Source organism: Sus scrofa, unplaced genomic scaffold (assembly GCF_000003025.6).
Source record: "Sus scrofa isolate TJ Tabasco breed Duroc unplaced genomic scaffold, Sscrofa11.1 Contig56, whole genome shotgun sequence".
In the NCBI taxonomy this organism is placed as follows: Eukaryota; Metazoa; Chordata; class Mammalia; order Artiodactyla; family Suidae; genus Sus; species Sus scrofa.
This window is the reverse complement of record NW_018085248.1, coordinates 162,867-185,841: the sequence shown is the minus strand read 5'-3', so window position 1 is coordinate 185,841 and position 22,975 is coordinate 162,867. Positions and strand designations below refer to the sequence as shown.

General features: G+C 40.2%; 1 long non-coding RNA gene and 1 pseudogene across 1 annotated transcript in view; one reads left to right on the top strand and one right to left on the bottom strand.

The window, feature by feature from the left end:
- LOC110258921 overlaps positions 1-16,115 on the bottom strand; it is a 55,832-nt gene extending 39,717 nt beyond the window's left edge. The window contains exon 1 of the long non-coding RNA XR_002341283.1: positions 14,665-16,115. This is a non-coding gene — a long non-coding RNA (uncharacterized LOC110258921). The remainder of the gene's footprint in view (positions 1-14,664) is intronic.
- A 3,178-nt stretch (positions 16,116-19,293) lies between these two features.
- LOC110258922 lies at positions 19,294-21,014 on the top strand (annotated as a pseudogene).
- The last annotated feature ends 1,961 nt before the right edge of the window (positions 21,015-22,975 follow it).

Genomic DNA, 22,975 nt, shown 5'->3' with positions numbered 1-22,975 from the left:
CACCATCAAACTCCTAGAAGAAAACATAGGCAAAACACTCTCTGACAGCAACATCATGAATATTTTCTCAGGTCAGTCTCCCAAAGCAATAGAAATGAGAGGAAAAATAAACCCATGGGACCTCATCAAACTGAAAAGCTTTTGCACAGCAAAGGAAACCCAAAAGAAAACAAAAAGACAACTTTCAGAATGGGAGAAAATAGTTTCAAATGATGCAACTGACAAGGGCTTAATCTCTAGAATATATAAGCAACTTATACAACTCAACAGCAAAAAAACCAACAACCCAATGGAAAAATGGGCAAAAGACCTGAACAGACATTTCTCCAAAGAAGATACACAGATGGCCAGCAAACACATGAAAAAATGCTCAACATCGCTGATTATAAGAGAAATGCAAATCAAAACTACCATGAGATACCACCTCACACCAGTCAGAATGGCCATCATTAATAAATCCACAAATAACAAGTGCTGGAGGGGCTGTGGAGAAAAGGGAACCCTCCTGCACTGTTGGTGGGAGTGGAAACTGGTACAGCCACTATGGAGAACAGTTTGGAGATACCTTAGAAATCTATACATAGAACTTCCATATGACCCTGCAATCCCACTCTTGGGCATCTATCCGGACAAAGCTCTACTTTAAAAGAGACACATGCACCCGCATGTTCATTGCAGCACTATTCACAATAGCCAGGACATGGAAACAATCCAAATGTCCATCGACAGAGGATTGGATTCGGAAGAGGTGGTATATATACACAATGGAATACTACTCAGCCATAAAAAAGGATGACATCATGCCATTTGCAGCAATATGGATGGAACTAGAGAATCTCATACTGAGTGAAATGAGCCAGAAAGACAAAGACAAATACCATATGATATCACTTATAACTGGAATCTAATATCCAGCACAAATGAACATCTCCTCAGAAGAGAAAATCATGGACTTGGAGAAGAGACTTGTGGTTGCCTGATGGGAGGGGGAGGGAGTGGGAGGGATCGGGAGCTTGGGCTTATCAGACACAACCTAGAATAGATTTACAAGGAGATCCCGCTGAATAGCATTGAGAACTATGTCTAGATACTCATGTTGCAACAGAAGAAATGGTGGGGGAAAAACTGTAATTGTAATGTATACATGTAAGGATAACCTGACCCCCTTGCTGTACAGTGGGAAAATAAAAAAAAAAAGAAAGTTTAAGATGAAAAAAAAAAAAAGAAGAAGAAACAGACCAACTGAACAGACCAATCACTAGAAATGAAATTGAATATGCTATAAAAACACTCCCTACAAATAAAAATGCAGGACTAGATGGCTTCACAGGTGAATTCTACCAAACATACAAATAGGAACTTTTGACCAGTATCCTCCTTAAACTTTTCCAAAAGGTTGAAGAAGGAACACTCCCAAAGACATTCTATGATGCCACCATCACCTTATTTCCAAAATTAGACAAAGATACCACCAAAAAAGAAAACTATTGACCAATATCTTTGATGAATATAGATGCAAAAATTCTCAACAAAATTTTAGCCAATCCAATCCAACAACACATTGGAAAGATCATACACCACAACCAGGTAGGATTCATCCCAGGTACACAAGGATGGTTCAACATAAGCAAATCAATCAACGTCATGCACCACACTAACAAAAGAAAAGTCAAAAATCACATGATCATCTCAATAGATGCAGAAAAAAACATTTGACAAAGTCTAACATCCATTCATGATCAAAGCTCTCGCCAAAGTGGGTATAGAGGGAACATTCTTTAACATAATCAAAGCCATTTATGACAAACACACAGGAAATATAATACTCAATGGAGAAAAGCTGAAAGCCTTCCCCCTAAAATCTGGAACAAGACAGGGATGCCCACTCTCACCATTGTTATTCAACATAGTATTAGAAGTCCTAGCCACAGCAATCAGACAAACAAAAGAAATAAAAGGCATCCAAATAGGAAGAGAAGTGGTAAAAAGTCACTGTATGCAGATGACATGATACTATATATAGAAAATCCTAAGGACTCAACCCAAAAACTACTTGAACTGATCAAGAAATTCAACAAGTAGCAGGATATAAGATTAACATTCAGAAATCAGTTGCATTTCTGTATACTAGCAATGAAACATTAGAAAAGGAATACAATAACACAATACATTTCAAAATTGCACCCCCAAAAATCAAATACCTGGGGACACACCTGACCAAAGAGGTAAAGGATTTATATGCTGAAAACTATAAAACATTAATCAAGGAAATTAAAAAAGATGTAAAGAAATTCCAATTGGAAAAATCATATTGTAAAAATGGCCACATTACCCAAAGCAATCTACAGATTCAATGCAATCCCTATCCAATTACCCATGACATTTTTCACAGAACTAGAACAAACAATCCAAACATTTATATGGAACCACAAAAGACCCAGAATCGCCAAAGCAATCCTGAGAAACAAAAACCAAGCAGGAGGCATCACTCTCCCAGACTTCAAGAAATACTACAAAGCCACAGTCATCAAAAGAGTGTGGTACTGGTATCAAAACAGACAGACAGACCAATGGAACAGAATAGAGAATCCGGAAATAAACCCTGACACCTATGGTCAATTAATCTTTGACAAGGGAGGCAAGAACATCAAATGGGAAAAGGAAAGTCTATTCAGCAAGCATTGCTGGGAAACCTGGACAGCTGCATGCAAAGCAATGAAACGAGAACACACCCTCACACCATGCACAAAAATAAACTCCAAATGGCTGAAAGACTTAAATATACGACAGGACACCATCAAACTCCTAGAAGAAAACATAGGCAAAACACTCTCTGACAGCAACATCATGAATATTTTCTCAGGTCAGTCTCCCAAAGCAATAGAAATGAGAGGAAAAATAAACCCATGGGACCTCATCAAACTGAAAAGCTTTTGCACAGCAAAGGAAACCCAAAAGAAAACAAAAAGACAACTTTCAGAATGGGAGAAAATAGTTTCAAATGATGCAACTGACAAGGGCTTAATCTCTAGAATATATAAGCAACTTATACAACTCAACAGCAAAAAAACCAACAACCCAATGGAAAAATGGGCAAAAGACCTGAACAGACATTTCTCCAAAGAAGATACACAGATGGCCAGCAAACACATGAAAAAATGCTCAACATCGCTGATTATAAGAGAAATGCAAATCAAAACTACCATGAGATACCACCTCACACCAGTCAGAATGGCCATCATTAATAAATCCACAAATAACAAGTGCTGGAGGGGCTGTGGAGAAAAGGGAACCCTCCTGCACTGTTGGTGGGAGTGGAAACTGGTACAGCCACTATGGAGAACAGTTTGGAGATACCTTAGAAATCTATACATAGAACTTCCATATGACCCTGCAATCCCACTCTTGGGCATCTATCCGGACAAAGCTCTACTTTAAAAGAGACACATGCACCCGCATGTTCATTGCAGCACTATTCACAATAGCCAGGACATGGAAACAATCCAAATGTCCATCGACAGAGGATTGGATTCGGAAGAGGTGGTATATATACACAATGGAATACTACTCAGCCATAAAAAAGGATGACATCATGCCATTTGCAGCAATATGGATGGAACTAGAGAATCTCATACTGAGTGAAATGAGCCAGAAAGACAAAGACAAATACCATATGATATCACTTATAACTGGAATCTAATATCCAGCACAAATGAACATCTCCTCAGAAGAGAAAATCATGGACTTGGAGAAGAGACTTGTGGTTGCCTGATGGGAGGGGGAGGGAGTGGGAGGGATCGGGAGCTTGGGCTTATCAGACACAACCTAGAATAGATTTACAAGGAGATCCCGCTGAATAGCATTGAGAACTATGTCTAGATACTCATGTTGCAACAGAAGAAATGGTGGGGGAAAAACTGTAATTGTAATGTATACATGTAAGGATAACCTGACCCCCTTGCTGTACAGTGGGAAAATAAAAAAAAAAAAGAAGTTTAAGATGAAAAAAAAAAAAAGAAGAAGAAACAGACCAACTGAACAGACCAATCACTAGAAATGAAATTGAATATGCTATAAAAACACTCCCTACAAATAAAAATGCAGGACTAGATGGCTTCACAGGTGAATTCTACCAAACATACAAATAGGAACTTTTGACCAGTATCCTCCTTAAACTTTTCCAAAAGGTTGAAGAAGGAACACTCCCAAAGACATTCTATGATGCCACCATCACCTTATTTCCAAAATTAGACAAAGATACCACCAAAAAAGAAAACTATTGACCAATATCTTTGATGAATATAGATGCAAAAATTCTCAACAAAATTTTAGCCAATCCAATCCAACAACACATTGGAAAGATCATACACCACAACCAGGTAGGATTCATCCCAGGTACACAAGGATGGTTCAACATAAGCAAATCAATCAACGTCATGCACCACACTAACAAAAGAAAAGTCAAAAATCACATGATCATCTCAATAGATGCAGAAAAAAACATTTGACAAAGTCTAACATCCATTCATGATCAAAGCTCTCGCCAAAGTGGGTATAGAGGGAACATTCTTTAACATAATCAAAGCCATTTATGACAAACACACAGGAAATATAATACTCAATGGAGAAAAGCTGAAAGCCTTCCCCCTAAAATCTGGAACAAGACAGGGATGCCCACTCTCACCATTGTTATTCAACATAGTATTAGAAGTCCTAGCCACAGCAATCAGACAAACAAAAGAAATAAAAGGCATCCAAATAGGAAGAGAAGTGGTAAAAAGTCACTGTATGCAGATGACATGATACTATATATAGAAAATCCTAAGGACTCAACCCAAAAACTACTTGAACTGATCAAGAAATTCAACAAGTAGCAGGATATAAGATTAACATTCAGAAATCAGTTGCATTTCTGTATACTAGCAATGAAACATTAGAAAAGGAATACAATAACACAATACATTTCAAAATTGCACCCCCAAAAATCAAATACCTGGGGACACACCTGACCAAAGAGGTAAAGGATTTATATGCTGAAAACTATAAAACATTAATCAAGGAAATTAAAAAAGATGTAAAGAAATTCCAATTGGAAAAATCATATTGTAAAAATGGCCACATTACCCAAAGCAATCTACAGATTCAATGCAATCCCTATCCAATTACCCATGACATTTTTCACAGAACTAGAACAAACAATCCAAAAACTTATATGGAATCACAAAAAACCAGAATTGTCAAAGCAATTCTGAGGAACAAAAACCAAGCATGAGGCATCTCTCTCCCAGACTTCAGGCAATATTACAAAGCCACAGTCCTCAAGACAGTGTGGTACTGGTACCAAAATAGACATACAGACCAATGGAAGAGAACAGAGAACGCAAAAATAAACCCAGCCACCTATGGTCAATTTATCTTTGACAAAGGAGGCAAGAACATAAAATGAGAAAAAAAGGCAGCCTTCTTTTTTGGTCTTTTTGCTATTTCTTGGGCCATTCCCGCAGCATATGGAGGTTCTCAGGCTAGGGGTCGAATTGGAGCTGTAGCTGCTGGCCTACACCAGAGCCACAGCAACTCGGGACCTGAGCCGCGTCTGCAACCTACAGCTCACGGCAACGCCAGATTGTTAACCCACTGAGCAAGGGCAGGGAGCGAACCCACAACCTCATGGTTCCCAGTCGGATTCGTTAACCACTGCGCCATGATGGGAACTCCAAAAAAGGCAGTCTTTTTAGCAAGTATTGCTGGGAAACCTGGACAGCTGCATGCAAATCAATGAAACTCTAACATACCCTCACACCATGCATGAAAACAAACTCAAAATGGCTTAAAGACTTAAATATAAGACAAGACACCATCAAACTCCTGGAAGAGAGCATAGGCAAAACATTCTCTGACATCAACCTCATGAATATTTTCTCAGGTCAGAGTCTCCCGAAGCAATAGAAATAAAAGCAAAAATAAACCATAAATCAAACTGACAAGCTTTTGCACAGCAAAGGAAACCAAACAGAAAACAAAGAGACAACTTACAGAATGGGAAAAAATAGTTTCAAATGATGCAACTGACAAGGGCTTAATCTTTAGAATATATAAACAACTTACACAACTCAATGGCAAAAAAGCCAACAACCCAATTGAACAATGGGAAAAATACCTGAATAGACATTTTTCCAAGGAAGATATACAGATGGCCAACAAGCACATGAAAAAAATGCTCAACATCACTGGTTATTAGAGAAATACAAATCAAAACTACGGTGAGATACCACCTCGCACCAGTCAGAAGGGCCATCATTAATAAGTCCACAAATAGCAAGTGCTGGAGGACGCATGGAGAAAAGGGAACCCTTCTGCACCGTTGGTGGGAATGTAAGCTGGTACAACCACCATGGAGAACAGTATGGAGGTACCTTAGAAAACTATACATAGAACTACCTATGACCCAACAATCCCACTCTTGGGCATACATCCAGACAAAATTTTCCTTAAAAGAGACACGTGCACCCACATGTTCACTGCAGCACTATTCACAACAGCCAAGACATGGAAACAACACAAATGTCCATCGACAGATGATTGGATTAGGAAGAAGTGTTATATTATATATACACAATGGAATACTACTCAGTCATAAAAAGAACAAAATAAATGCCATCTGCAGCAACATGGTTGGAACAGAGACTCTCATACTGAGTGAAGTAAGTCAGAAAGAGAAAGACAAATACCACATGATATCACTTCTATCTGGAATCTAATATAAGGTACAAATGAATCTTTCCACAGAAAAGAAAGCCATGGACTTGGAGAATAGACTTGTGGTTGCCAAGGGGAAGGGGGAGGGAGTGGGGTGGATTGGGAGCTTGGGTTAATGGATGCAAACTATTGCCTTTGGAATGGGTTAGCAATGAGATCCTGCTGTGTAGCACTGGGAACTATGTCTAGTCACTTGTGATGGAGTATGACAATGTGAGAAAATAGAATGTGTACATGTATGTGTAACTGGGTCACCATGCTGTACCGTAGAAAAGAAATTGTATTGGGGAAATAATTAAAAAAATAAAATTTAATTAAGAAGAATTATTCTTGTAACATTTCAATTGATTATTTTCCAAATAAAAAGTTAAAGAAATAAAAATTACTTTCCTCTTCTTTCAAGAAAAAATGTGCTATTTACCTTGCTTCTCTTACATTTACCATGCCTTCCCCCCAAATTTCTTATGCAGACCACTGACTTCAGGTAAAGAAACCCTGGGCACACATTCCCTTTTGAAATTCTTTGTAATGAGCATTTCATAATGCCAAAAAGTATGAAAGGGCTTAAAAAAGGTGAGTGGTATTGATAAAAGTTGGAGTGCCAACTTGAATGTGCTCCCAATAAGCTAGAACTGGGAACAATTTGAGCAACAAAATAAATAACATGATATTAGTCACAACCCAAAGAATGAATCCAATACAAATTATTAAAATAAATAAATGGGGGAGAACAAGCAATTATTTCTTTCAGAATAATTCCAATGAATACATGTGGAAGGAAAGAAAGGAATAGAAAAGTCACCATGAGAACACCACAGTGGTTCCTGCAGGTAGGATTCTTTGAGGAATGATCAAATTAGTAGATGAAATTTTTAAGGAGAAACGGGGTGTTTGCATAGCTTCAAACAGCCTCTCCAAAATTTATTATTTTGGCTATTTTAACATATGACCACAAATTCTTGATCACCATCCCCTCCCCCCACCAGAGATAGTGCCAAATATGAAACCATATACAAGCCCCTAAATCCTTGTGTTTTATTTAATTAATTAATTAATTAATTAATTTGCTTTTAGGGCCTCACTTGTGGCCTGTGGAGGTTCCCAGGCTAGGGGTCCAATTGGAGCTACAACTGCTGGCCTACGTCACAGCCACAGCGACTCAGGATCTGAGCCACATCTGTCACCTACACCACAGCTCATGGCAATGCTGGATCCTTAACCCACCGAACAAGGCCAGGGATCAAACCTGTGTCCTCATGGATGCTAGTTAGATTTGTTTCCACTGAGCCACAGTGAGAACTCTAAAGCCTTGTGTTTTAAAGAGCAATGTTTTTATTTGACCTCCCAGGCCTCCCCTCAGTCTCAAAAGGCTGACTCAAGTGTTAATAATTCAGAAACATAGGTTACAGATAAAAACTAGTTAAAATGGTCTCCATAGTAAACCAGCTATAATGGAAAAAAATAAAAATCATTATATAAAAAAAATATTTTAAAAAAATGAAAAAATTAAAACAGTCTCCATGATGTTATGCCATGCCTTGGCCCATGAATGTATCCTTACCAGTTTGTACAAATGATTTCTTCCTTGCTTGATTGCTTTCTTTTCCTAATGGTTACTTTCTAGTTAGAGTTATATTGGACCTAGTATTTTCTTTTGTAATTGAAACACTCCCTATCATCCCTTTCCTGTAAACAACCTTCTTTCTAAAGAAAAGTTCAAGAAATGATAACCTCAGAGACAATCGGAAACCATCACCTGACCAACTGAGAACAGACTTGATGACTCTGAAATGATCTATGGAGGGAAAATAATATAGACACCTTCATCAAGAACCCTGTCTTCCAAGCTAAACCTATGAAACCCCTTGTTATCTCCTCTCAGAGGAGGACACAGTTTTGAGGGATTAGACTGCTGTGGCCTCCTTTGCCTGGCAAAGCAATAAAACTGTTCCTTCTGCTTTGCCCAGAACTCTGTCTACAAAACACCTGATCACAACTCATTAAAAGTGTCAAGGTCACAAAAGACAAGGAAAGACTGAAAACCTGTCACAGGTTGGAGGAGATTAAATATCTACGCATTTCGCATAATACAATGTAGTATTTTACTCTGGATCCTGAAAAAGGACATTAATTGAAAAACTGGAGAACTCAGAATAAAATCTGCAGTTAAATTAACTGTACCAATTTGTGTGTGTGTGTATGTGTGTGTATGTGTGTGTGTGTGTGTGTGTGTGTGTGTGTGTGCGCACATGCGCGCGCTCTTCAGGGTTGAATATGCAGCATATGGATGTTTCCAGGCTAGGGGTCGAATCAGAGCTATAGCTGCTGGGCTACACCACAGCCATAGCAACTCAGGATATGAGCCACATCTGTGACCTACACCATATCTCACAGCAATGCTAGATTCCTGACCCACTGAACAAGGACTGGAATCTTACCTGAATCCTCATGGATACTAGTCAGATTCATTTCCGCTGAGCCACAATGGGAACTCTATACTGTACCAGTTTTTAATTTCATAGTTTTGATAAATATACTGGTTATGTAAGATATTAATATATTTTAATTTAAATTTATTTACTTTTTTGTCTTTTTTTGGGGGGGGGCTGCACCTGTGACATATGGAGGTTCCCAGGCAACGGGCTGAATAGGAGCTGCAGCTGCTGCCCTACACTACAGCCACAGCAATGCCAGATCTGAGCTCTGTATGTGACCCATACCACAGCTCATGGCAACACCAGATCCTTAATCCACTGAGCGAGGCTGGGGATCAAACCTGTGTCCTCATGGGTGCTAGTCAGATATGTTTCCACTGAGTCACAATGGGAACTCCAAGGTATTAATATTAAAGAAAACTGAGGTGACAGATTTGCAACTCCATCTAAATCTAAAATGATTTCAAAATAAAAAAAATTAAAAGCAGCAGTTCCCGTTGTGGCACAGTGGAAATGAATCTGACCAGGAACCATGAAGTTGCGGGTTCGATCCCTGGCCTTGCTCAGTGGGTTAAGGATCTGGCATTGCTGTGAGCTGTGGTGTAGGTCATAGACATGGCTCAGATCCTGTGTTGCTGTGACTGCAGTGTAGGCTGTAGCTTCAATTTGATCCCCAGCCTGAGAACCTCCATATGCCTCTAGTGTGGCCCGAAAAGGAAAAAAAAAATTAAAAGACTTTATATCAATATATGCATCTTCCTGACACCATTATGAATTATGCATCATTCTCACAGATGGAAATTTTCAATACCCTAAGAATTAACCCTTCCAGGAGCACAGCCCTATTTAAGTCATAGAAAGAGCCCTCTTCCTTTAGGAGTTAGTAGACCTCTACTTTTCATATGGGTAAGGTGCTTGAATGAAGTCTGTTTTCTCATCTGTAAAATGGAACAGTAAAACACTACAAAGCAAGAGAAAACTGTTTAGCCTCCTCCATTTCCCTCGTCACTGCCAACCTTTGCAGGTTATATTGACAACATCTCAGCTGTTCCATTTGATGTCTAGTCACCTAATTTGGGTTGGAAGGGAATTGGGAAGTATTAGAGTCTCTCCTGCCAATCACAGAGAAGCCTGGGTCTGCATTTGCCCAATCCCACTAAAGCACAGAGAGTCTATGTGCCTAGCTGAGCCATAACATTGTCCCATTAACTAGACTAAACTACTGTTGGCCAAGGACCTTGCTTAATATGGCATACTTCACCCAATGCATCTTAGGCATTTTGTCCATTGAACAAGAAAGTTTATGATTCTCTCATGCTGGCATCACTTGTCTGCTGAGTCAAAATTCTCCAAAAAAATTTTGAGCTAAAAGTGATAACTTCTCTAGCAACTTTTATATTCTACTACCATTAAAAATCTTGAAAGGTAAGGTGGCTAAAACATAAAATTTGGCTAAAATATTATCCTTCCCCACTTGATCCCAGCCTAATTGCTATTTGACTGCCACTAATCAATGCTACTTTTTTTCTGAACAGAAAATGAACGGTGTATCTTTAGAAAAGAATGGGCTCTAGAGGAGTCTGATTTCCCCAAACAGTTGTATTTCCAGAAACATTTTTTTCTTTTAGAAAATGAATACTTGGAACAAAGGCACTTTAATCATCTCTACTGCTCTGCTGAGTAAGAATAAAATCATGGGGTTTTTATCCCACATTTCTGCCTCACAGAGTGCAGTTTCTAAATAAGCTGGATCATTGTAATCAACGAATCATGATTCTTTAGAAAATCAAGAGGTACGAGAGAGGCAGCTATGTCTAAATGCACAAATTCAGGAAGACTAGAGAGGGAGGAGGAAATAATGAGCATGCGAGACAAGGAGAGCAAACATAGTTGGCACTGGTAGTGGTATTGAAAGAGAAAAGACACTCAAGACCAAAATACAGACTTGGAGCAGGATTCACTTTCTTTTTCCTTTTCTAATTTTTTTTTTTATTACCCCGATACATTACTTTTTTTCCTATTGTACAGCATGGTGACCCAGTTACACATACATGTATACATTCTCACTTCCTTTTTCTTGATGAGTATTATAAGACAGTTTTGTTTTTGTTTTTGTGTTTTGCTTTTTAGAGCTGCACCTGCAGCTTATGGAGGTTCCCAGGCTAGGGACTGAATCAGAGCTACACCTGCTAGTCTGTGCCACAGCCACAGCAACACAGGATCTGAACCATGTCTGCAACCTACATCACAGCTCACAGTAATGCCAGATCCTTAACCCACTGAGCAAGGCCAGGGATCGAACCTGCATCCTCATGCATCCTATTAGGGTTTGTTAACTGCTGAGCCAGGAAGGGAACTCCTATAGGACAGTTAAAATTTGTTTCTTCTTGTTGTGATGGTCCATATATTTGGAGATACATATGAAAATTATTGCATGCCATAATTTATTCAATCTTTCTTCTCAGAAAATACTACAAATGATTTGGTCAACAAGTTTTGAAGTTTTACACTGTTAGCAAAATCTTTCCTTTAAGAGTGCATTTTTTTTTTTGTCTTTCTGCTATTTCTTGGGCCGCTCCTGCAGCATATGGAGGTTCCCAGGCTAGGGGTCGAATCGGAGCAGTAGCCACCGGCCTATGCCAGAGCCACAGCAACGCGGGATCCGAGGCGCGTCTGCAACCTACACCACAGCTCAGGGCAACGCCGGATCGTTAATCCAGCGAGCAAGGGCAGGGATCGAATCCGCAACCTCATGGTTCCTAGTCGGATTCGTTAACCACTGCACCACGACGGGAACTCCAAGACTGCATTTTAAAACATGTAAATATATGGAGTTCCTGTCATGGCTCAGTGGTTAGCGAATCTGACTAGGAACTATGAAGTTGCAGGTTGGATCCCTGGCCTTGCTCAGTGGGTTAAGGATCCTGTGTTGCCGTGAGCTGTGGTGTAGGTTGCAGATGGGCCTTGGATCCCACGTTGCTGTGGCTCTGGCGTAGGCCGGTGGCTACGGCTCCGATTCGACCCATAGCCTGGGAACCTCCATATGCTGGGGGAGCGGTCCAAGAAATGGCAAGACCAAAAAAAAAAAAAAAGAATAAAAAAATAAAACATGTAAATATAGTGCATGTATACAGCAAAACATTTCAAAAAGTACTGAAAGTGGAGGTCCCATTGTGGTGCAGCAGAGACAAATGTGACTGGTATCCATGAAGATGCAGGTTTGATCCCTGGCCTCACATTGGAATCACATTGGGATTCCAATGTTGCTGTGAGCTAAGATGTAGATTGCAGACATGGCTTGGATCCTGCATTGCTGTGGCTGTGAGATAGGCTGGCAGCTTGCAGCTCTGATTTGACCCCTAGCCTGGGAACTTCCATATGTCATGGGTGGTGTGGCCCTAAAAAAAGCAAAAAAAAAAAAAAAAAAAAAACCAAAGGATATAAAACTAAAAGTCTTCTTTTTTTCTTGCTCTTGCCTGATACTCATCTCAAAGACACCCACTGTTAATAATGTCTTATTTATATTTCCATTTTAATGAAACCACATATGAGAATTTTTTTTTTGCAAGCAGAACCATAGTATATACACTGCTCTGCATTATTTTTTCACTTCAGAAAATATTTCCCTGTCAGCCTGTATTTTTTTATGGTTGCCATTTTTAATGGATATGCCATAATTTATTTAAGCATTCTTGTGTTGATGGACATTAAATTTATTTGGATCTATTGCAAAAAATTGCAGTGAATCATATATTTTGTTCACAAGCATATCTGGAGCAGAAACTCCTAGAATTATAATTGCAGGTCAATTACAAGCTATGTATTCTTAAATATTGACTGTATAATTCCATATGGCCCTCTGCTGTTATGGGAGTGTTGGAACATTTATAGACTTAGAAAATCCTCTTCTGTAGAGGTGCTTTTAGTATCCACTAGGGCAGAAAATACCAAACTATTGATGTGTTCAGCACTTAGTGAAAAGACATAAGCACAGCTTCTGGTTCTGTACTCAGGAGATCATACCTGAATGTGCCATCTCAAGACAGACACTGGAAAGTAGTTGACACTCAAAAATTATTTGTTGAATTAATGAATAAATTGTGACAGTGCTGATATAGAGTCCTATGTGTTCAATAGTATTAAACATTAAAAAAACTCATTGCTTAAACAAATAAAAAACACAAATTTTAACAAAATTTATTTGCATTTTTGTGCTAATAAGGAAGATACATAGTTTGAGATAAGTAAAAAGAAATGTTCAGGTTTCTCACAGTAGATATTCTAAATGGCCAATTATTAATTTCTATTTCCTCTATTTTCATTGGATGATATTTGGCCTATTGTGATTTCAACCATATTATTATTAATGTATTTATTTCTTAGGTACATGTTTAAATGCTTTTTATTTTATGACTTTCTTTCACTTTGTTTACAAACTTTCTTTTTAGATTTTGGCAAAGATACTTCAGTATCCTCATCTGTGAAATGAGGTGTTCGGTTTAGAGGTTCATCAGGGTTTTTTCTGGTTCTAAGAGTCAGGGAAATCCATTAGTATCAGGTTCAAGGGAATAATCTGCACCTTTGGCATTATAGGGGTTTTGTATTTCAGTGCATATCTTCCAAATGAGGATGTCTGGTTGCCTTGAACATAACTAAAGGGCAAATATAAATAATTAGACTTTAGCAGAAGGGGTCTGTTCTTCAATCAGTTCTATTTCTCCGCATCCTCACAGCAAAGACTTTTTTTTTTTGCTCAAGTTTATATCTATTCAAATAATTAGTTTTATTTGCAGCAAAAATTGCCAATCTGGAAAAGATATTACTCCTTCGGGAATTCATAAATTTCGTTTACTAATTAACTTACTCTGAAAGCATACTAGAATGCCCTTTAAATAAATATCAAGTTAATCAAATAACATTTATATAAACCTTGATTTTGTGTAAGGCTCAATCACTTATGTCATTTAATGAGGGGCTAGATAATGATTAGGTGTATAAACCAAAACAAAAGATAATTCTACAATTTACTTTCCCAAGTCCTATGTTATTTAGTCAAGTAAAAACCCCAAATTATAGATTAATTCTCAAGACCTTCAGCTTTCTAAGATGCCTCCTTGATTCTGGCACCCATAATAAATGTTTCCTTGGCACTAAGTTGTCCATTAATCAATATGAGGTATGTTCTGTATTTTATTTAATCTCAAGAGAGACTTTCTCAGTGAGATCAAAAACTGATTTATGTTTTTTCATACTAACTTGAAATGCATGCATAACCAACATGCAGAAATCAGAGTGGAAAAACTCTATTGGTCTAACCCTGTTCCCAGACTAGTGCAAAGTGGGGTGTTCAAAGGGAGGGAAAAATGAGTCCAAATGGCCACCAAGGACACATGTATAAGAAATGAGTGTCAACTCCCAGCACCAGGTATAAGCTGATCCCGCACCTGACAACACCAAGATGAACACACTGTACCTTAAAGATGAATTTCCAGGTGAGGTGGTATCCTGCTGAGGTGCAAAGGAAGACAAGTTTCAGTCCCACTTCTGGATCCTCAGTTCTGATTTGTGAAGGCCAACAGGTGCTGCCCTGAAATTCATTATCACAGCCTTTTATATATGGAGTGAAGGAGTTACAGAAATCCCTCAACCTTTCAAGGTCATTTAAACCAAATTAGTAGCAGAATTAGACCATATCTTTCCAGGGACATTGTAGATTTCCCTTGTGGTGAGAGATGACTCTAAGCAAATTCCATCTATTGCTACCCCACCCACCCCAGGGGAGGAGAGCTTCTGTTTTGGCAGATCTCATGGGTGCCATGACTTGGCCTGAACCAAAAGAGATGACTTAGAACCTGTACTGGATTATCCATGTCCCCTGTTCCTCTGAGACTTGTGAAAAGCCATCCTCTGCCCCTCAATGTGCAAAAGGGACTGGAATGGTGGAACGAGTCACTATTGGGTGTAACATTACAGGAAGATTTAAAGAGGCATCTTGTTCTTTGGAGCCATTAATCCTTGAATAGAATCTGGTGATGACATATCACGGTCTGCTTAGTTCTCTACCAGCTGAAGCAGGAATTGACCCCTGGTGAGTGTTTTCCAATAAAATGCATCCAAGTGAGATGACTTCTCATTTTGGAGTGGCTCTTATCCCATTTTAGAGGAGCACATTTTGTCCTTAGGAAAAACACTTAGAGAATACTCACTCATCTGATAACAAAAATAGCTCTGGTTTTCAACAAATCTTTCTGCTATGCTACTAATTGCATACTCATTACTTGGTTCAGTGAATTATAAATATACAACTTACATTACATGTGACGACCTTGTCTAATATTGATGTTCAAATTTTATCTGGTTGAAATGGTAATATTTAATATTGAATCTATGAATGTACTTCAATGAGTCTACTTACTTTAAACTGGCTGAACAAAATTTTACAGAGGAAAGTGGTTTTCATAAGGAAAGAGAGGAGTTAATTCTGAAACCACTTGTAGAGTACCACCTATACAAAAGCAACAATTTAAAGAAAGAAAATCTCAATGAAAAATGTATCCAAGGAGGACATTGAAACCACAGATGTCTATCATTTATACTTCAGAAAATGCAGTGAAACTAAATACTAGCAGGTGACAGATTATTAAATGACAATTTCTGTCTCTAACTCCTGATGAAATAAAATTCGTATTTTATGGGAAGAGGAGAAGAATTTAAATATAAAATTTTTTTTTGATCACTTGGGTCTCTTTCCTCCCCTTTAGTGTATGTTGTGTGTCTGCATTAACCAGACCTCCTTAGGAGAAGACATGGCTTCTTAATCTCATCCAGGGTCACAGCTCATAGGTAATAGAAGGAGACTGGGGTTCCGGTCATGGCTCAGTGGTTAACGAATCTGACTAGGAACCATGAGGTTGCAGGTTCTATCCCTGGCCTTGCTTAGTGGGTTAAGGATCTGGTGCTGTTGTGAGCTGTGGTGTGGGTCACAGACGCAGCTGAGATCCTGCGTTGCTGTGGCTGTGGTGTAGGCCGGCAGCTATAGCTCCAATTGGACTCCTAGCCTGGGAGTCCAATTGGAGCAGGCCTAGATAAGGCAAAAAGTCAAAAAAAAAAAAAAAAAAAAAAAAAAAGAAGGAGATAACCTTCCTTCTTCATCTTGTAAGGGGCCGTGGCACCCATTGATAGGGATAGAGTAGGATAATTACCAAGTAGTTGTAGGAGTCCCAATAAGGGACCACAGATAGAAAGGGACATCTGGGGAAATTTGGGAGATCACTATAAGTTAATAATTGCTCAAGAGGGCCATCAGAAGGAACAAAGCAGACTTGCTTGACTAGTGGAGGCATGAGATATGCCTCAGGTCACTGGGTGGGGGATGGGGTGAGGGCTGCATTCAAGTTCATACCAAGGACAGGAGTTTAAGGACCACCATTCTACTGATATGAATAAGCACCATGACAGTCCTAGTTTGACCTTATAGGGTCAAATACTCTCTTACTGGATACCAAGGAAGAGCTACTACTCTACTTGAAGAAAGAAGAAGAGGCAGTCCTTTCCCACCCCCACTCCCCTTGGATTATAAAAATGTAGCCCACCTAATCCTTGGGGCAGAGCATCCTTGTCTGCCTACTTGCATCTCTTACAAGTGTCGTATCTAAATAAATCTATTTCTTGCTTGCCACTTTGTCTCTCACTGAATTCCTTCTATTCTGAGACAGAAAGAAGCTGAACCTCAGTAAGTCCAGACTCTGGGTGAGTGATTTTAATTTAAAATCCATGGGTTCAAACCCCACTCTGGGTTTAGGCTGGGTTTGAGTCCTGGCATATGGGTTCAAGTCCCAATCTGGGTTCTGGCTAGGTTCAAACCATAAGTGCTATCAGTTTCACCATGACCCTCTATTTTTGTTTTGTATGCATAGATATGGATTGTGTAAACCATCAATAATATATAATTTAATATACAGTCCTCTGTCTCAAAAATTTACATAACTGTGCTTTGAATTCTAACTGGCAGAACAGTTCTTGGAACTTTCTGAGAGGCTGTTTTCTGGTTATAATCCTCAGTTTGGCTCAAATAAAATTTTCCATTTCTTACATCAACTGATTAATTTTTTTTTTCAAATATGTATGGTGTAGCCAACAGGAAATCAGAGATAACCCACTGGGAGTTTATCCTGAACTGGTTCTTGGTATGAAGCATAGGCCCATTGAGCCCCACTGGTTCCTTAGAAGTTCTGGTGAGTTCCCCTGACATCCAGATCTCATTGTGAAACCAAGCAGGGCCCTGTGTGCTCCTGGGCACACAAGGCTTTCTTTCTGTGGCCCCCATTTCTTGCTTTTAGGGAATAAACTTCAGCCTCCATGACCTTCCCTGAGTTCCAAAGGGCAGGCTCAAACAGTTGCTCATCAGGGAAGGGAGTGGATTCAGAGACCCCAGGGAGGAGCAGTCAAGAAACAATAGTGCAGCCTTGGGGCAGGGTCCTGGTTCCTCCTCAAAGTATATAGATAACAATATCTTTGGGTTCTTCTACAGAACTAAACCCCTCAATGAATGGAATACAGTAATGAAGCATTCTTTATGCTGGAAAGAAGACCACCAGACCACTGAACACCAGCTTTGAAAACAACGCAAGCTTGCCTCTACCCTGATCCTTATCCGTGGCCCTATTTTTCACTCCCCAGACTGTAAAACCACTTCCCAAACTCTCCTAAGTGGGGAACAGTCTGAGGCATAAGCCTGCTGTGACCCTCCTTTGCCTGGCAAAGCAATAAAGCTATTATTTCTCCTTCACCCAAAACTCTGTCTCCATGTTTCTTTTTGGCACCAGTGAGCAGAGGAAGAGTTCTGGCTATAATTGTGTGAGTGATGATCCTTAAAATTTTATTCAAACTATTCTTACTTAAAACTTGGAGTCTTTTTTTTTTTTGTCTTTTGTCTATTTAGGACAATCTCCTCAGTATACGGAGATTCCCAGGCTAGAGATCGAGTCAGAGCTGTAGCTGCCAGACTATGCCACAGTAATGCAGGATCTGAGCCGAGTCTGCAACCTACACCACAGCCCATGGCAATGCTGGATCCTTAACCCACTGAACAAGGCCAGAGATTGAATTCTCATCCTCATGGATACTAGTCAGGTTTGTTAACCAGGGAGCCATGATGGGAACTCCCCCATCTTAAAAAAAAAAGATTTCTATTTTTTCAATTATACTTGGTTTACAGTGTTCTGTCAATTTTCTAAAACTTGTCTTAAGGGGCACTGGTACACTACTTAGGCAGAATCCAATGAGGATCTGGGCAGGAGGCCTAAGAAAACATAGGTGGCTGGGTTTTGTTAAGTTTGGATTAAATTGAAAAAACAAACAAACAAAAAAAACAAATTGACATGTGGTCTTGAGAGAATTAACACATATCTTTTCTAACAAAGTAAGACTTGGTTACTCCATTTTGTTCCTGCTTTGTCTGACACACCTTCCTCTACCCCCATCTTTCCCTCTTCTCCCAGTAACAATTTGTTTCAAATTAGCCAACTGAGAAGAATGTGTGTCCCAACCCAACAAATGCGAAGGGAAGAGATACACTGCCTGTGTTAGAGATAAATAGGGGGGGGGTCTTCCTTCTTCATGCACTTTTTGAGCACTCATGCCCTTCTGCAAAAATAAAGAGCCTTGTCAAGATCTCCCTGTGTTCGTGTGTCTCACTTTCCAACACTGACGATCCAAGCCAAGGTCACCTTTCCCCAACACTGAACCGAGAAAAATTGTGCTGGTGAAATTTTGCTAGTGAATTAGAATTAATTCAAATGCTTGAATTATTCAGCTCTGAAGAATAAGAGAGACCCGCTACAACTAGCAAGTAAATACTGCATGACCAGAGGCCAATAATCTAGTACTCCAAACACCCATGGTAATTGTAAACTGTTGAAAGGAGAAACTAAGAAAAAAAAAAGAGTTGAACTGTTTCAAGGGTAACACTTTGGTTAGCTAAACTCAGAAGCAAGGACACATTTGATCCACCATACTGTCCTCAGAAACTTGTTCAGATCATTTCATATCTGAATTAGACTACCAGATTAATAATGGAAAGCCTAAAGGCAAAAGAGCGCCCATGCAGGCAACCACCTATGGGTTTATGTATGCTCGCAAGTACTTAAACGGGAATTAAAGGAAACCCCACCCTGAACTGGCCAAGATTGGCTTCTTGTTTGGGGCACTCCCAAACTGATTTTTTTTATGGACTGTTTTCAAGCCAATGGTCTTCTGGGTCTCTAGCAGCAGGGTCTACCAGAAACAACAGTGGTAAAAATTTTTCTCTTTCTAAATTAATTAGCAGGGAAAAATATGTTTAGGGCTATCTCCTTGGATCCTTTGAATTGGAAAAACTTCTAAATTGTTAAAATTGAGAGAGCTCTCATCTTAAACTATTGTACCGATTTTTGTTGGTATGCAGAAGCCCCCAAATGCTTTAAAACTCCAAAATAACCTCATTAAAAGATTTATTGCAGAAGGCTAATTAAAGATTAATGATAAAAATGTACCTATAACTTTAACTATTGCTCCCCTCTAAACCTTATTTAAATAGTCATTCTAAAATAATCTTTTGTCTGAATTGCCTTCCCCATCTGAAAACACTAGTACTTGTTACAATGGGACCATCTGAAGTTACAGGCTAGCCTCTTCAGATCAAATGTGAACCAAGGGCCATAGTTAAAAGTGAGGCAGTTATAGGGATGGAGTAGGATAATTACACAGGTAGTTATAGGAATCCCAATAAGTCCCATAGATAGAGAGGGAAACCTAGGAAATTTGAGAGCTTTTTGGAAAGCATCAAATGCCTATGTGAAAGTGACCATCTCTTTAAAATATAAATTTCAGGAAGGTAAAACAGAGCAATAGGTAATTTGGAGCTTGACTTAGGTACAAATAGAGATCTTAAATGTCTTCTCCATAAATATTAGTAAAAAGGATTTAGTGATCTGGGCAGGTGATCTGGATTTGTCCCATCTACCAGAAACCCAATTTGAATCCAACCCTTTTTGTTATTGATGGGTTTTATATTATTGTACCTCATTCATGGCTGAAATTTGGGGATGGAAATGATAGGGTGTCTCAAGTCAGCAACTGCAGGACCTGGAGGCCACGTTCCAGAGGAACCACTACCCGGACATGAGTATGTGCATGCAGGAGGAGATCGCTGTGTGGACCAACCTCACTGAGCCACACGTGCAGGTCTGGTTCAAGAACTGGTGAGCCAAGTGGCACAAGTGCGAGGGTAACCAGCTGCTGGACCTGTGCAAGGGCGGCTATGTGCCCCGGTTCAGTGGCCTCTGAGGATGTGTACGCCGCTGGCTACTCCTACAACAACTGGGCCACCAAGAGTCTGGCGCCAGCGCCACTCTCCACCAAGAGCTCCACATTCTTCAACTCCATGAGCCCGCTGTCGTCACAGTCCATGTTCTCCGCCCCCAGCTCCATCTCCTCCATGACCATGCCCTCAAGCATGGGTCCCGGTGCTGTGCCCAGCATGCCCAACTCGGGCCTCAACATCAACAACCTCTCCGGTCCTCACTTAACACCACCATGTCACCGGGCGCCTGCCCTTATGGCACACCCGCCTTGCTGTACAGCGTCTACCCCGGACACATGCAACTCAAGCCTAGACAGCCTACAGCTCAAGTCCAAGCAGCACTCCTCGTGAGGCTACAGGCAGCCTGCAGGGACCGGCCTCAGGCCTCAAAGCATGCCACTACAACAGCTGACCTCCCAGTAGGGCCAAGAGGACCGGTGGTGGGCCCGGCACCCCGGGGGCGGGCGCTGAGGACCTGGCGCCTCCACGGCCCCTTGCTCCCCAACTCCCCACCTCCCCACCTCTGACTTTGTTTTGTGTTTGCTTTCCTGCACCCCACTCAGCCCTCCAAAACAAGATAAAACGAAGCAAAAAGACATCAGAGAAAAGTGCTGGAGAAAAACAAAAACGGATGAGCTGCAAGTTTCCTCGGGATGGTGCTGGTGGTTCGTGTTCGCTCCCTCCCAGCAGGACGGGCTGCTCCGCGGAGGGGATGCGACGCGGGAGGAGCGGGCCAGGACCGGTAGCTCGGAGGGAGCTCTCCCATAACCCGCGTTCCCGCCTAGCTGGACCCAGACTGAGCGGCCACGCCTGAGAACTGGAGCGCCACGGAGCCAGGGCAAGCCTGACCCCTGGCAGGGTGCGAACCTAAAGGCCCCCTCTGAGCTGGGCGCGGCCGAGCATACCTTAGCTCCATCCAGATCCAGGTTGGAGCCGGCGTTGGGCCGGGGATCAAGGTACCCATCCCAGGGTCCGGGACTCGCAGTAGACCAGCACTAACGGCCCGGCGCGCCTGGCCTATTTTAAGGCCACAGAGCTGCAGCTGGAGGTGTGGACAAGGATGGAGGGTGGGAAAGATTCGTCTCTGAGCCTCCAGCCCCCGAGCTTCGCCACCGGCTCAGGTCCTCCACTTGGCTTCCTGGCTAGGAGGTGGCCTCCTGTCCCAGCGAAGAGCCCCTTCCTCACCGGCCGCTGTGCGAAAGTCCAGCCTGGAGAGCTTGGGGGCGCTGCCAGGGCCCCACGCCCGCCTACACTGCATACCCGCTCTCAGACATATACAGCCTCTCTGTGTATGTCGCACTGACTGTATAGAATCATAAATCTATAATTTATATCGACTAGTTCATGTACACCTATTAAAACCATAATACGAGCATGCTTAAAAAAAAAGAGAAATTATAGGGTGTCTGTATCTGTTTGTGTTTGTATACCTCTGTGTTGTAGATGTTTGTTATTCCCAAAGTTAATTTGTAAAAGCTTTATTTATTGAATTGGATTATAGGAAATTAAGCACTTATATTAATACTCAGACATATAAAAGAAACTGGCCGGAATGAATTTTGGGGTCACATAATCTGGCAAATACGCAGTGTTGAATTAATATCAGGTATTAAATATGTTATCTCTTTGGTTTAGTTATTATAGGCATGTTTTTAGAGTTATCAACATTAAATATAATACTTTTATAGTACCTAGGTTTATTAGAAAGCAAATAAGATCTTGTTATTTGTTACAAGTTTGTTAGCAAGAAAAATAACTTGGTATGATGAAACTTTTAAGCAAATAAAGTAGAGGTAAATGAATTAAAAGCTTTTAGGTTAAACTCTATAATTATATTTTGGAAATAGTCTTTCCAGATGTTGGTAACTTGAGTTTTGCTAAATTATGTTAAATGATGAAAAATCATTAAAAATCTAAGTCATTTCCAAATAAGATACTGGAATATTAATTACTGAACATAGACTTTCCTTTTACAGAGAAGCTAAAAATATTTAGGATTATTAATATGTATGCTTGGCACCCATTAAGATATTTTTCATTTTTTTAAAAAAGCACATGTTTTCTAGAAACTATAAATAGTATTTATAAGTTTGCTAATCTATGGAATGCTAATATAAAAGATAGGTCATAATTTCTTACACCTTAGTTTTTGATAGAGACTCGGTTTTGAGGCCTCCTCCTGAATGAACTGCAATTCTTTTTTCTTATTCTAAAACCAACATCACCAGGCCAAGAAGAGAAAAAAAAAATGACAGCTAAGTGGACAGCTAACTCAAGATACTGGACCAGGACTGTTTACGAATCACTTTGACAACTCACGCTTTTGCTCATGAGTCAAATTGTATTTCTTCCTTGGTCTCAATCATTTGAAAAAGTTTCTAAAAATCAGTCCAGTTGTTAGGTTTGTGGCAAACTACCTATGTCCAGCACTCTTAGGATCCCT